Below are 14,595 nucleotides of genomic sequence, written 5' to 3'. Positions count from 1 at the left end.
CTCCTCACCAGGAGCACTTGAACTGAGCTTTTACTTTTTTTTTTTTCAGTACCAGGAATTGAACTCAGGACCTTGCACTTGCCAGGCAGGTGTGGCACTGCTGATCTACATCCCTGGCCTCATAACTCTTAATACAGAAACACAAGAATTATGAAAAGGCAAGGCAATATGACTCTTCCAAATGCCCAAATTTGTCAGTAACTGAACACAAAGATATTGAAGTGGATGAAATGCCAAATAATTCAAATACTGATTTTTTTTGGGGGGTAGAATGGGGGATCAAACTCAGGACCTTGTGCTTGTGAGGCAGGTGGCAGCAGCACTGAGCTAAATCCCTGGCCCCAAAGTACTGATCTTTAAAATGGTTAATTACTTAAAGGAGGATTCAAAATAACAACTGAATGAGTTAAGGAAGATAGTGCAGGATATGAAGGAGCAATTCAACAGGGAGAGAAAGGTTCCGAAGAAAAACCAAGCAGAAATCTTGGAAATGAAAAGCTCAATAAGTCAAATAAAAAACTCAGTGAAAAGCTTCACTAAGAGTCAGGGTCAAGAAGAAGACAAAACTTTATGTCTTGAGGATAAGGTTGAGGAATTATTACATGCTGACACTAATAAAGAAAAAAACCTCCAAGAAATTATGAACAAAACACCCAAGAACTCTGGGACATGGTTAAAAGACCATACTTAAAATTTTTGGTGAAGAAGGGTGTGCTAAGTTTAAAACTAATGGCATAAAAAATCTGTATAATAAAATCATAACAGAAAACTCCCCAAATCTTGGGAAAGATATAGACATTTACATACATGAGGCATTTGGAACTCCAAACAGGCACAACCAGAAAAAAAACTTCCACATATCATATTATGCAAATACATGGAGATTCAACAATTCACTTTTGAATGATCAGTGGAGATTAAAGTGTTCCTAGAATCAAACAAAAATGGAAATAACATATCAGAATCTCTGGGAAACAGCAAAGCTAAGAGGGAAACTTCTAGTCATGAATGCCTATATAAAACATCAGGGAGATCCCAAATAATAACCTACTAGTACATATCAAGGTTTTAGAAAAATAAGAAAAAATCAAAACCAAACAGAAGGGAAGAAATCATAAAGATCAAAGTTGGAATTACCACTGCTTGGTATATACCCACAGGAATTAAAATCAGCCGATGACAGGGATACCTGGGTACCAATGTTTACTGTGACACAATTCACAATAGCCAAGAGTTGGAACCAGTCTAGATGCACACCAACAGATGAATGAATAGAAAATGTGGTATGTATACATAATGGAGTATTACTCAGCTATAAAAGAATGAAATTTTGTCATTGGGAAAGTGGATCTAGAGATCATCATGTTGAGTGAATGTGGGAGACTGCCCCATTGATTATGCCAAAGCAGGCTGTAAGCAGTGCAGGATGTAAAGAGTTAAACCCATAATTGGCTTGTTTATAGAAGTGAGTCTGGCTGAAGCCTATGTGCTGGGGTCAGAGTGACTCTTACCCAAACTTCATTCCCAGAGTTAAAACCTTCTTTACTAAAAAGACAAGGTTAGTTATTAACCACAACCTATAGTTAGTCTGTTCTGTTTCTAATTCAAGAATGCTTTGTCCCTTCCTTTACAAGCCCTGTCTACATCAGCATTCTGTCCATAGCAACTCTATGTAGTCCCTCCATGTAACCCCTTTACCTCAATCTAACTATGATATCACCAATAAAAATCATCAGCTCTGGGTGTTCAGGGCCTTTGCTTATCCAGCTTCGCTTGTACAAGCATTGGTCATCCTGGCTCCCCATATCTCTGTCTCTTAAGTTTTTCTTCTTGCCATGCATGGTAGCACTGAGCAGGAGATCAGTATCCACTGCAGGGGTCGCTGATAAATGAAATAAGCCAGACCCAGAAAGATAAATGTAGTAGCTCATGTTTTTCCCAATATATTAAATCTGAAAAAGATGACATGAAATTATAAGGGGGACCATTATTACACAAGAGAAGGGGAATAAGGACAGGAGAGAGGTATAAAGGAGGGTAATGGGGGAATAGATAAGACCAAAACATATTATATGCACTGATAAAACTAATAGGCACTAATCATAAAAAGAAAACACAAGGATGTATAAAATATGTTGGTGGGAGGATAGAGAAATGGGCAGACATTTGATAGATCAAACAGAGAAGATGTTATTGGGACAGTCTAGGCCAGTAGTGGTGAACTTATACATGTGTGCTGCAATAGGCTGTGTATATTATTGAAAGCTCTAAAAGGTTCACCGTTACTGGTCTAGGCACCAGGAATGCAGATGTTCATTGTACAATTCTTCCAATGTTTTCTATGTGCTTGAAGTTTTTCCATAATAAAATGTTAGAGAGAAGCCATGTGAATTATGTCAGAAGACACATAGATCAACCTGAAAAGACTCCTGTCTTAGTTACATTTTTCATTGCTGAGACAAAATACCTTCTAAAATTAAAGGAGAAAGGATTTATTTCACCTCACAGTTTGTAGAGGTTTCAGTCCCTGGTCAGCTGGTACCAAGGCAGGGTGGGATGGCAGAGGGGCATGGCAGAGAAGAAAGTTCATGGCATGGCAAGAAGAAGGCAGCGGGCAGCAAGCAACAAAACTTTCCTTTTCCTTTTATCCCATCTGGGCTATAAGCCTTTTGGGTGGTGCCACCCACACCCAGGTTTGGCCTTCCCATCCCCCAGAACTATGCTGAACCAGTGGACTAATTTAGTACTCTATATCCTTAATCCATATTCACATACCCTCAATCCACATTCACACACTGTAGATCCACCCACCACTGAAAGCCGCACCCATGAGCACATGACGCTTTAGAGGGACATCTAGATACAAGCCATAAAACTTCCCTTGGTCAGAGGTGGTGTTTCTACTTCCTACAGTTGCCATAACAAATTACCTCCAACTTGATGTGAGACATGGTTTGGAGGCTAGTAGGTGTTCTTTGTTTTGTTTTGGAGTACTGAGGATCAAACCCAGAGCCTTGAATATGCTAGACAAGTGCAAGAACTACACCCTCAGATCACTGCAGGCTAAAGGTTTGAAATCAAAGTGTCAGCAGGGCCACAGTCCCCCTTGGAGTCTAGGGGAGGATCCTTCCCTAACTTGTCCAGCTTCTGCTGGCTCCAGGTGTTCCTTGGCTTATGGCTGTGGCTTTCTCTCTTTTTCTGGATTCTGTAAGGGCATTGTCATTGGGTTGATCTTGAGAAAAACAACTTGTTTGTAACATGAGTCACTGGAACAGGCACATTTTTCTGTGACTTGTCCATGTCCAATCTTGGACTGCTTAGAGGGATTCTGGCAGTTTGGGCCAAAAATAGAATGCAGGGATTTCTACAGCACACTTCAGCTATATCTCTTTCCCTTTCCCTCTTGCAGAGCCTTCTCGCTTTTGTCCAGTTTTGGGACTCCTAGATGCAGCCAATGGCCTAAGGGCACTGGCCTCTGGTGCTGTCCCTGGTTCTGACTCAAGGTCATTGCTGGGAGGTGGCTTAGAGGTGCAGATAGCTGGCTTTCTATTTCCAAGATCCTGAGAATAAAAAAGGATACTTGGGCCATGGCCATATAGTTGTCCTAGACGGCAGGGTACTTGTCAGAGTACCCAGGCAGGGTGATGCCTCCTTACCCCTTTGCTACCCCCTTCATTGGAAATAGGCAGTGTCTAGGCCAGGTTAGGCTGGGAGAAAGGAGGTTGAGGAAGCCACTCCCAGCTCCTTGCAGGGCTGTCCAGACTGTGGGGGAAGGGGTACATCTTGACATTCTTTTGTTCATCCTTTTTGCCTGGTTTCATTAAAGAAAGCACTTTCTTCTGCTAATCAAGACCTCAATTGTTATTCTTGTTTGCCAAAATCCTGATAGGTGAATCCAGTCCACGTGCACAGGGAGGAAGGCAGAGTAGCCTGGAAACCAGGTTAGAATCTCTGTCTCCCTGGCAACCAAGCCCAGCCTGGGGAGAGCGGGTCTCAGCCTTGGTGTTCCCAAGGGTCTGGCCCTCCCCTCCTCACACATGATCCTTTGAACATCCTGGCGCCTTCCCACACCCCACCCCCATGCCAGGTCATGCACAAGCCAGGCCCTGCCTATCTGTATTATCTTTTGTTGTGTGGCAAATTGCCCCCAAACCTTAGGGGTTTAAAGCAACAAAATTCATTCTTCCTCAGCACCGGTGGACAGGATCTAGGGGCTCTGAGAAAAGCTCTGGCCCATTCTCATGTTGGGTTGGGTCTGAGGCTCAGCCAAAGTCTTGATCGGGTGGGAGGATCCAATTTCAAGCTCCCTCACCAGTTGTAGGCAGGTTCAGCCTCTCATCACCTGGGCTGCCTCATGCTGTGGCAGCTGGCTTCCGCCTGATTAGAGTGGGGGTAAAGGGGGGACCCAGTCAGAAGCCAAGGTCTTTTAAAGGCTTACCTTTGGAAGTGACCTTCCATCAATCAGCTGCACTGTCTTCCTAGGAAATGAGTGAGTCCAGCTGTGCTGGAGGGGAGAGGAACACAGGAGGATGAAATCACTGAGTTGGGAGTCAGGGGAGGCCACCCTGGAGCCTGCCCTAGACATTTGGAGTTGGGGCCACCCTTGTTCTCAGCCCAGTAGCGACCCTCAGTCTTAGAAGAGATTTGGCAGAAATTTCTATCCTAGGGGTGGATTTCTGTGGTCAGCAGAGAGACCCTGTCAAGTGCCACCCCAAGCCTGTGCAGGTGGCCAAAAGCACAGAGGCTGGCCTCATGCCAGGGCACCCAGGAATAGACTGTCCTTTCCCCTGCTCCAGGGCGAAAGAGGGGTGAAATCTGAAATGAAATAGTCAAATATGGTCAAAGACAGCCAAGTGCTTGCCTTGCCCTTGGCCTCTGTGGCTATTAGAATAAAAAACAACTCCTTTCTCAATGCAGTCTGAGCTGTTCTCTAAGACATACAGATCTCTGAAGTCACCCTTCTCCTCTCCTGGGCTCAGACCTGCTTTTTCCTGCTCCCAGGCTTGGGGCTGGCAGGGCTTTCATAAGTCTCCAGCTCAGTTCCCCCACCCCGGAACACTTCCCATGATTCACACCAGTCAAGCAGCCGCTCTCTCTACCTTGTGAATTATCTGAAGCCACTTTCCCATTTGCCCAGCTGTCTACCTGTCTTCCTCATCAGCGCTGGTGTCCAGGGTGTGGGCATCAACTTTTTGTTGTCACTGTATCAGCACTGAGCCTGGCACATGGGAGCTCCTTGGGCAGGGCCAGCTGATGGATGTGGGAGAGGGCGATGCCATCTTTGCTGGGAACTGGCCCAGTACCAGATGCTCTGGCCATTGAGAGATACATCTCCTGTGTCATCCCCAGGATTCCTACTGCTGCTTATTAGTATCACACTATTCCACAGACTATGGGACAGGTGCAACATGCCAGGTGGCATCTTATCATTATGCCCTTTGCTCCTGCCTTGTAGAAAAGGAGCCCTAGGTAGGCCTGGGCATGGGGACACTAAAGACACCAGGAGCACACAGAATGTGGGGACAGTACAATGTGTGAAACTGAAGAGGGTTTGAGTAAGGCCACTGTGAGCATGAATGTAGGCATGCATGTGTGTGTGTGTGTGTGTGTGTGTGTGTGTGTGTGTGTGTTTGCAAGTGTGCCTGTGTCCACAAGAGCACTGATATGTTTGTGCCGGCAGGAGGCAGTGGGGAGAGTGAAGTGAGGGTATGCTGCCCTCCTGACAAAGGTTCTGGTTTTCTCTTTGTTGGCCATCTGAACTGGGGACCCTGTGTCCCTGCATGGCCACTCCTCCAGAGCTCTGAATACAGCGCCAAGCCTGCCGACTTTGGAAGAGACTTTGGAGGATTTAATCATCCAGGAAGCTCAGGTGTCTTTGAGGAACCCCTGTGTGCAGAGATCTTGGTGTTGGGCAAGGGCAGCTGCAGTAGGAGGCTGAACAGCTGGGCTGGGGTCCATGCACTGAGCAGGACTCTGGCAGCTCTGCGTTCATGTGCTGGGGTGACGGCTTGTGCCAAGCAGGGTGAGAAGTCAGGGACAGGCAATGATGGTCGTCTGTGTGAAGACATTCAGGGACAATTGACCTTCACTGCATATCCAGGGTCACCACATAGCCAGCTCAGAGATGGGCCAGACTGCATGTGGTATAAAGGAAGGGGCAGGGTGGGGAGGAGGGGAGAGCCTGGTCCCTGGCACTGGAAGGATGTGGGTAGAGAGGAGAAACTGCCAAAGCAAAGCATAAGAGGGAGGATGGGGGAGACACAGAAAGTGGCTGACAGGGTGGCTGTTAGTCTCAGGCTTGTTCTGAGCCACGTTCTCTAGGAATCTTCCTTTGATCACAGCATCCCTCACACAGGAAGGTATGAGGTAGGAGGCAGGGGAGCCACAAGGGGTAGGTGCTCACTCACTCAGGGGCCTGTGTTGGATGAGTGGGAGGGAGTATGGGCTGGGTGAAGCTCTACAGGGAAGGATAATAATCTATTGTGGCCACAGCCCAAATGATGGGGTCTGAGGTGGAAGGGTCTGGGGGACAGTTAAGCTAAGAGCAGAAGGTGAGAAGGAATTCAAGGAGCAAAGATGAGGTGGGGGAGGGGATTTCTTGGAAGCTGGAAGGATGCTGGGTCTGTGGTTGAGGAGGCTTTAGGCCTGGTCCTGGGGCCTTGGTAAGAACAATGGGACTGAGGCAGGAAGGGATCCCTTGTGTGAGCCCCTGTGGGTTCTCCACCTCATCACAGAGTGACAGAGAGCACCAGACACACACATAGCTTCCTGGACATGATGATGTGCGCTGTGGCATTCACAGAAGTACCAGTGCCAGCCCCATGTCTAGCCCTGGCAGAGGTTTCTCCCTGTCCAGGGGAGCCCACAGCCAGCACTTCCCTGGACTGGGACATCTCCTATCCCCATTCCTTCCATGTTTTCCTTCTGGGGTGGGACCTGCTCCCTTCTTTGGCCACCAACACCCTCAATCTATCTCTAGCACAGGTGCTTCTGAACCCTGGCTGCACTTGAGGTCACCTTTGGGTTTCCCCCAGGCCCCTCACACCAACAGGAAGCCTTGTGGGCCTCCTGTGGCAGCTCTACCTGGCCACTTGCAGATGCACCAATCTCCAAGTCTATCCAGGGTCTGGGGGCAGAGATATCACCAAGGGAGCCCACAACTCACCCTCTCCATGGCCAATGCCCTGGCTTGTGTCACAATCCACCCTGCTCTGGCCTGGAACCATCCATCCACCCTCCATTCAGCAGCCAAGGGACCCAATGAGATGTGGATCAGTGACTTGTGTCCCTTGCCACAGCCTTTGTGCTCTGCAGACACTGGTACTTACGTACCTCAAAGCCATCATCAGCGCTTTCTCGCATGCCATCGTTCTTTGGTTGTAGGGGAAGGCCAAGAGAATGGACTTCAAATAGTGGTGAGTCACTGCTCACTGCTGGTGTATACTATTTCTTGTATTAGACAGGCAGAACCAATAGGCTGAGAAACTATATAGTGTTTTATTTTAAGGAATTGGCTAGGGTGAGTGTGGAGTCTGGGTGGGCCCCAGGCTGGAGGCCCCAGGAAAGCCCATGTGCAGTCCATGTTCAAAATACACATGCCACAGGATTCTCTCCAGCTCATGGCTAGTCTTTCAGTTTACTGAGACCTTTAACTGAATGCGTAAGGCCCACCCACGCTGGAGAGAATGACCTGCTTTAGTTCACCAATTCAAATGTTAATCTCTTCCAAAACACCCCAAATAACATTCACCCTACTATCTCAGCACCACAGTCCCACAAAGTTGTCACATAAAGTTAGCAACACCCTCCTCAATGCACATTTTGTTATTTGCAGTCCAAAGACTTCCCAAATCATATACCCAAGTCCTTAGGGGATAGTCCATAACCTGTGATATAATTTTAAAGCCATGTGGGCCCTCATTTGTCCTTTTTACTGACCTCATCTCTCCACAGTCTCCCTGGCTCATAGTGGCAGGTGCCCTGGCCAGCTTTCTAGCCCTTGAGGGTGTGGAACTCTCCACTGTTGCAGCTTTCCCTAGGCAATGCTGGTGGTTGCCCTGGAAACCTCTCTCAGAATCCTTAGCATCTAAAGGGATGTCTTAAGTTACTTTTCTTGTTGCTGAGACAAAATAACTGACACCTAAAGTTAAAGGAGGAAAAGTTTATTGTAGCTCACAGTTTGTAGAAGTTTCAGTTCACATTTGGCTGGCTCCAAGTTAGGGTGGCATGGAAGAGGGGCACAGCAGAGGAGAGACAGTTCATGGTGGGCAGAAGGCAGCAAAGTAGTGAAGAAGCAAAGCAGTAAGTGACAATCGGGGACTCTCTTTCTGTCCCTTATATCCTAGTCAGGCTACCCACCCTTAGGGAAGATAGCATTCATACCCAGGGTGGAGCAGTCTTAATCCTAGCATCATACCATAAATCAGCTCTGGCATCACATCCGTGATCCTAGCATGACACACCATAGATCTAGCTACCTCCAAAAAGCCCCACCTATGACCACATGAGGCTTTTGTGGGGGCATCTAGATATAAGCCATAACAAAGGAGCTATAGCTTATCCCTCTGTTAGTTGTCTCCTAATAATGCCTGGGGCTCAGAACCCTCTATCTAGAGCAGGGCTCCAGTTCAGTCTCTGAAATTTCATGTTGCACATATTTTTATTGTTGTAAGATAGTATTAATTTAGATTTTCCTTCTTTAAGCCAATTTTCTCCACCCATCCCACCTTCTTGCATTTTAGGCCTTTTTTCTGGGATCAGTTTCCTCTTGAAGTATCCTATAGAAGTTTCTTTACTGAAAGGCTGTTAGTGGTAAACCTGTCTGCCTGTCTGCCTGCCTATCTATTATCTATCATCAATTTATCTATAATATAGAAGGAAATTTATTAGATTGGCTCACATGATGAGAGGCTAGGTAGTCCACAATGTTGTCTGGACACTGAAGAGCCAGGGAAGGTAGTTGCTGCTTAGTCCAAGAAAATGGAAACAGGAGGGCCAAGGATACAGCCTCAGCCTGAGGTTGAAGGCCTGGGAGTTCCATGGAGAGTCGCTGGTGTGAGTTTGAGTTTAAAGGCTAAAGACACCTGCTCAAGCAGAATCAAGCTTGCAAGCACAGGCTGGCTTCCTCCTTCTTCCACTTAGGTTCCATCTGGGCCCTTGCCTATTTGAAACAGCTGCCTACATTCAGAGTGGGTCTTTCTAACTCAGTTCACTGGCTCACATGCTAGTGGTCTCTGGAAACACCCTTGCAGACACACCCAGAAGTGTGCTTTACTAATCTCCTAGGCAACTCTCAAGCAATCATGCCGATAATCAGGATTAACCATCACTCCTCCCAATGTCTGAGTTTTATCTGAAAAATAAATACCTTTATTTATATTTATTTTATTTATAAATACTTTTATTTGAAAAATAAACACTTTAAGGTAGTAGTTTAATTGATGCATAACAATTGTATGTGTTTATGAGGTACAGTGTGGTGTTTTGATATATAATACATTATGGAATAATTAAATCAAGGTACTTTATCTTTCACCTCACATGCTTATTTTTGTGGTATGAACATTTAAAATCTATTCTCTAATAATTTAAAAATGTACATTGTTTTAACCATAGTTATCATGCTGTGTAATAGATCTCAAATACCTCTACCTCCTATCAAAATAACATTGTACCTCTCTACCCATCTCTGGCCAGCACTCCCTGCCTTGCCCCTGACCCTGGTAACCAGTATTCCACTCTCTGATTCTGTACATTCAATTTTTTTTTTTATTCCACATAGGAATGAGACTGCATAGCCTTTCTTTGACTTACTTCGCTTAGCACGACCTCTTCCAGGTTCCTCCACATGGTCCTTTTTAAAGGCTGAATAGTATGCCTTTGTGTGTGTATGCCACTTTTAAAAAATCTGTTCATTCACTGGTGAACACTTAGGTTAATTCCTCACTTGGCCATCATGAATTGTGCTTCATTGAATGTGGAGTGTAGAAATAGCCTCTCTAACAAGTGTCAGGTCATATCTCATAATGGCTTTAATTTACATTTCCCTGATGAGTAATGATATTGGGTATCTTTTCATAAGCTTATGGGATATTTGATTTTTTTTTATTTTTGTGGTACTGGGGATTGAACTGGGGCCCTTGTGCTCGAAAAGCAGGCAATGCAATCACTGAGCCAAATCCCTAGCCCTTTGCATATTTTTTGACAAATGTTTATTCAGATCCTTTGCCCACTTTTTTTGTTGTTGTTGTTTTAGTTTTGAGACAGAGTCTTGCTTTGAAGTTCAGGCTGGTCCTGAACTCACTATGTGGCCCAGGCTGGCCTCGAAATCATGGAGATCTTCCTGCCTCTGCCTCTCGAGTGCTAGGATTACAGGTGTGTGCCACCGTGCCCAACCTTAGCCTATTTTTAAATCAGGTTATTTAGTTTCTTGCTATTAAGTTGTTTTCTAGGTCTATAATTATCTGCAAATTTTATGTGCATTTATTTCTGTAAGACTATAAATTCTTAGTTGGCAATTATTTTTCTCTGAGCATTTTGAAGATGTTATTTCATTCTGTGCCTTCCACTGTTGCTGCTGAAATTGTGCTCTGAGTCTAATTGCTGGTTTTAGTTTTTTTTTTTTTTTTTGGTAGCATTCTTCTTCACTTTTTTTTTTGGTGCTGGGGATCAAACTTGGGATCTTGCACTTGCAAGGCAGGTGGCAGCACCACTGAGCTAAATCGCTAGCCCTGGCCCTCATTATTCTTCTTTTGTGAGTGGGCTTTTTAAAATATCTTTAAAACATTTTTTGTTTTTGGTGGTCTGAAATTTCATTGTTTTAAGCCAGATATGATGGCACATTCCTGTAATCCCAGCACTCAGGAGGCTGAGGCAGGAGGATCACTGTGAGTTTGAGGCCAGCCTGGGCTCCATAATAAGTTCAAGACTGGCTGGGACTACATATCAAGATCTTCAAGTGAAAAAAAATTTTTTTACCATCTTATCTGAGTATAAACTTTATTTTTTAAAATTTATTTTTATTTAATTTTTTTGGTACTGGGATTGAACTTGGGTCCTTGTGCTTTCGAGGCAGGCAGCAGAACTGCTGAGCTAAATCCCAGGACCCTAAACTTTATTTTAATTATTCTAGTGTGTTAGTTACTTCTCTCATTGCTGAGACAAAATACTCAATACCCACAAGATAAGGGGGAAAGGTTTATGTAGCTCACAGTTTGTAGAGCTTTCAGTCCATCCTTGGCTGGCTCCAAGGCAATGGCACAGGACAGAGGGGTGTCACAGAGGAGAGACAATTCATTGCACACAGGAGACAGCAAAAGCAACAAGGGATCAACAAGTGACCTTAGCAGCTTCTTTCTGCCCTTTTTATACTCTATCTAGGCTACCAGGATTGGGCCAGTGCCAAACCAAGCAGTGGACTGACAGTAATCACACACCCTTAATCCTTCTTTAGTCGTGTCTAATTTGCTGTCTAACATATTGCTGAAGTTTTTTTTTAACAGCAGCTTTATTGAGTTAAAATTAGCAGTTATAATTCATATAGTTCACATAAAATTCACTTCAGGGATATAATTCAGTAGGTTTTAGAATATTTACAAAGTCATGGAACCATCACCATCATTTTTTTTTTTTTTTTTTTTTTTTTTTGCGACAGGGTCTCACTATGTAGTTCAGGCTGGCCTGCAACTCAACAGTGATCCTCCCGCCTCAGCCTCCTGAGTGCTGGGGTTACAGGTGTGCGCCACCATGCCCAGAAACCACCATCCACTTTTATAATTTATTTTGGTGGCACTGGGAATTTCACCTTGCTCATGTTAGGTAAGTACTCTACCACCTTCTTTTATTTATTTTGTGAAAGGATTTGGCTAAGTTGGCCAACATGGCCTTGAACTTCCAATTCTCCTGCCTCAGCCTCCCAAGTAGCTAGGATTACAGGCCTGCACTACACTCCTGCTTGGAACACCTTCATCACTCTTACATGAGAGGTTTTTACCACTTCATTTATTAGCAGTGCCCACTATCAGTCATTCTCCACTTCTCCCTCCCCAGGTACCAGGCGCCACTAATCTGTTTCTGTGGGATTTTCCAATTCTGGACATTTCATTATAACAAAAGGATATAATATATATTTTTCTTAGGTGATTGGTTTTTTCCACTTAACATAATTCTTTTAAGGTTTCTTCTGATGTTTTCATTTCAATGGAAAATTTCTCATTTCTAAAGCTTTTACTTTTTTCAGATAAACAGGGGTCAGCTTGACAGTGTCTTATTCCTTTTTTTCCCATTAAGTTTATTGGTACATTTTAGGTACACAGCACAGTTATATTCATCATTGGAATCTTGTACCTTTTTATGATGTATCTTGGTTCTTATTTTTTCCCCATTCCCCTGCCCTCCCTTCACTCGTTCTACTCTTCCCTATTTACAAAGACTTTGATTCCATTTTTTTCTTTTCTCATATTTTTTCTTACTCCTTTTAATATATTTTAAACATATTAAAACATATTAAACAGATTCATTTTGTATTCTATATTTTTCTAATTTCTTTTCTTTCTTTCTTTTTTTTTTTTTTTTTTTTTTTTTTTTTGGTACTGGGGATTGAACTCAGGACCTTGCACTTGTGAGGCAGGCTACAAAACCACACTGAGCTAAATCCCTGGCCCTTTTCTATTTTCATTTTCTATTTGGCCTCTCTAATTTGGAGCGTTTGTGCATATTTAAATATGTGGCTTGTCCTTGTTTCTGCTGAGTGTGACTTTGGGGGCTTGTTTCTTTGGGATACTTGCTTATTTTTGATTTTGAGCTCATGTTTGATTTAGCTGAACCCATGGGAAACCTAGTCCCTCAGGTAGGAGTTGCTGACCTGAGCCACCTTGGTTTTCTTGGGAGACTCAGCTTCCTGTGGGAGCTCATGCATTGCCCATACACTTTGGGTGGGTGTTGCAAATACGCCCCCAAATCCTCAAACATCTCGGGGTGCTCTGCTGTTAACTTTGTGTGCCCGGTATCCCATCTCTGTGTGGAGGGTGGCTACTCTGCCTGCCTTATGTGGTTGGCAGATGGGAAGAGCTGGAAGATGAACCTGGGGAGAAATCCTTGATGACTCATGGGGATTGTAAAATATTACAGCTCCTTATCCCTTTGGGTGAGATCGCCTCCGAGGCACATGATTCACATCACCTTTTAGAATTCCTCTTGTGATGGGCTCCAGTGGTGATTTGCTCATACCGTGCCTTTGCTGGTCTGGATCACCTTCTCTGTCCTGGACCACTCCCCTACTCGCTGCAGCGGCTCCCTGAACTTCCAAATAAATTCGTCCTAGAATCCTTGTCTCAGGCTTTGCTTCTGTAAAAAGCCACACTAAAACCCAGGACCTCTGACCCAGTGAGGTATTAGCTCTGCCCAGGAAATCTCTGGCTTCCACATCTTTCTCCTGCTCAGCATTCAGGCTTTGGGGCTCCATTGTCACATTTACCTATTTACTTATGGACTCAGAAATTTCTCTTACCTTTCTGTTTTGAAAAGAACCATGTTTCAGCTGTTCTTGCCCTCTGCACCTTCTTAACTGTAACTCAGAGTTCCAAGTGGCACATCTTCAAAGAAGTCTTCCTCGCCTTAATGTAAACCAGAGTTCCCTTAATCTCTCCCTTTGCCTTCACGCCTCTGAAGACTCAAGGAGGAAGAGTGAGGTGTACAGACAATGGAGCCCAACTGTGGGTGTCACCTCATCACTATACAGCCCTGAGCAACAAGCTGAACTTCTCTGCGCATGGTTTAAGATGGAAATTATGGTAAAGCGCTGCACAGCAGGGTTGTGGGAATGGACTGAGATAATATATGTTAAGTGTTTAGAACAGGTGGGACACATAGTATGTGTTCGATAATGTCAGCTCAGCTTGTCACATCTTGAAAAGATGTGTACGTGAAAAGTCACTTGTCTCACGTAAGATTCAGGAGGCCAGAACCCTCCCTCTGTTTTCTCACAGAGTTCTCCAGAGCTCAGGGCAGCGCCAGGCCAACAGTGGCACCTAGTCTGGCCAGATGGATGAAGGCAGGTGAAAGAGGTCTGATGGCAGTTTGAGGCTTAGCCAGTGGACACCAGGCATAGGGACCGCAGGAAAGGTGAAAGTGGACGCTGAACACCTGGCTGGAAGCCCCAAGACCCATCAGAGTTCTCTTCAGGTGTGAATGTGGCTGGTGACACAGTCCCTGGGGCTGTGACTGCTTGTAGGTGCTGTCACAGATGCCCTCAGGAGTAGGATTGCCCGGGACAATCAGAAGGGAGGATGATGCCGGGAGGGAAGGGTCGCAAGGTCGGGAGTCTAAAAGAAGCACCACAGCAGTTCTCCCTCCCGCCCTCCCTGCGTCTTTGTGCAGTTCGCCTCCCCCTCCCAGGAAACCTTTTTCGGAGAATTTCTAAGGGGACCTCAGCCAGGCAGAGGGGGTATGGGTCCTGCCCACCACGCTCAGGAGGAGGTGAGAGGTAGGGTGGAGGAGGGGAGCGCGGGGGCGGCGGAGGGAGGGCGAGCAGGAGGGGGTGCGTGGGCAAGGAGCAAGGGGCGTAGCGAGGCCAGGGCCAGCGACTCGCGGGGCCCT

The 14,595-nt window shown here is 45.3% G+C and overlaps 1 long non-coding RNA gene across 1 annotated transcript; it reads left to right on the top strand.

Moving 5' to 3' along the window:
• The first annotated feature begins 11,741 nt into the window (after window positions 1–11,741).
• Window positions 11,742–14,480, top strand: LOC104872879. The gene is made up of 4 exons (XR_783292.2): window positions 11,742–11,817; window positions 13,669–13,790; window positions 13,986–14,181; window positions 14,377–14,480. It is a non-coding gene; the product is annotated as an uncharacterized LOC104872879 (long non-coding RNA).
• Window positions 14,481–14,595: the final 115 nt, after the last annotated feature.

The sequence above is a fragment of the Fukomys damarensis genome, unplaced genomic scaffold, assembly GCF_012274545.1.
Source record: "Fukomys damarensis isolate Sample0158 unplaced genomic scaffold, DMR_v1.0_HiC HiC_scaffold_5, whole genome shotgun sequence".
In the NCBI taxonomy this organism is placed as follows: Eukaryota; Metazoa; Chordata; class Mammalia; order Rodentia; family Bathyergidae; genus Fukomys; species Fukomys damarensis.
The sequence above is the reverse complement of the archived record's forward strand: the minus strand, read 5'-3'. Positions and strand labels throughout refer to the sequence as shown.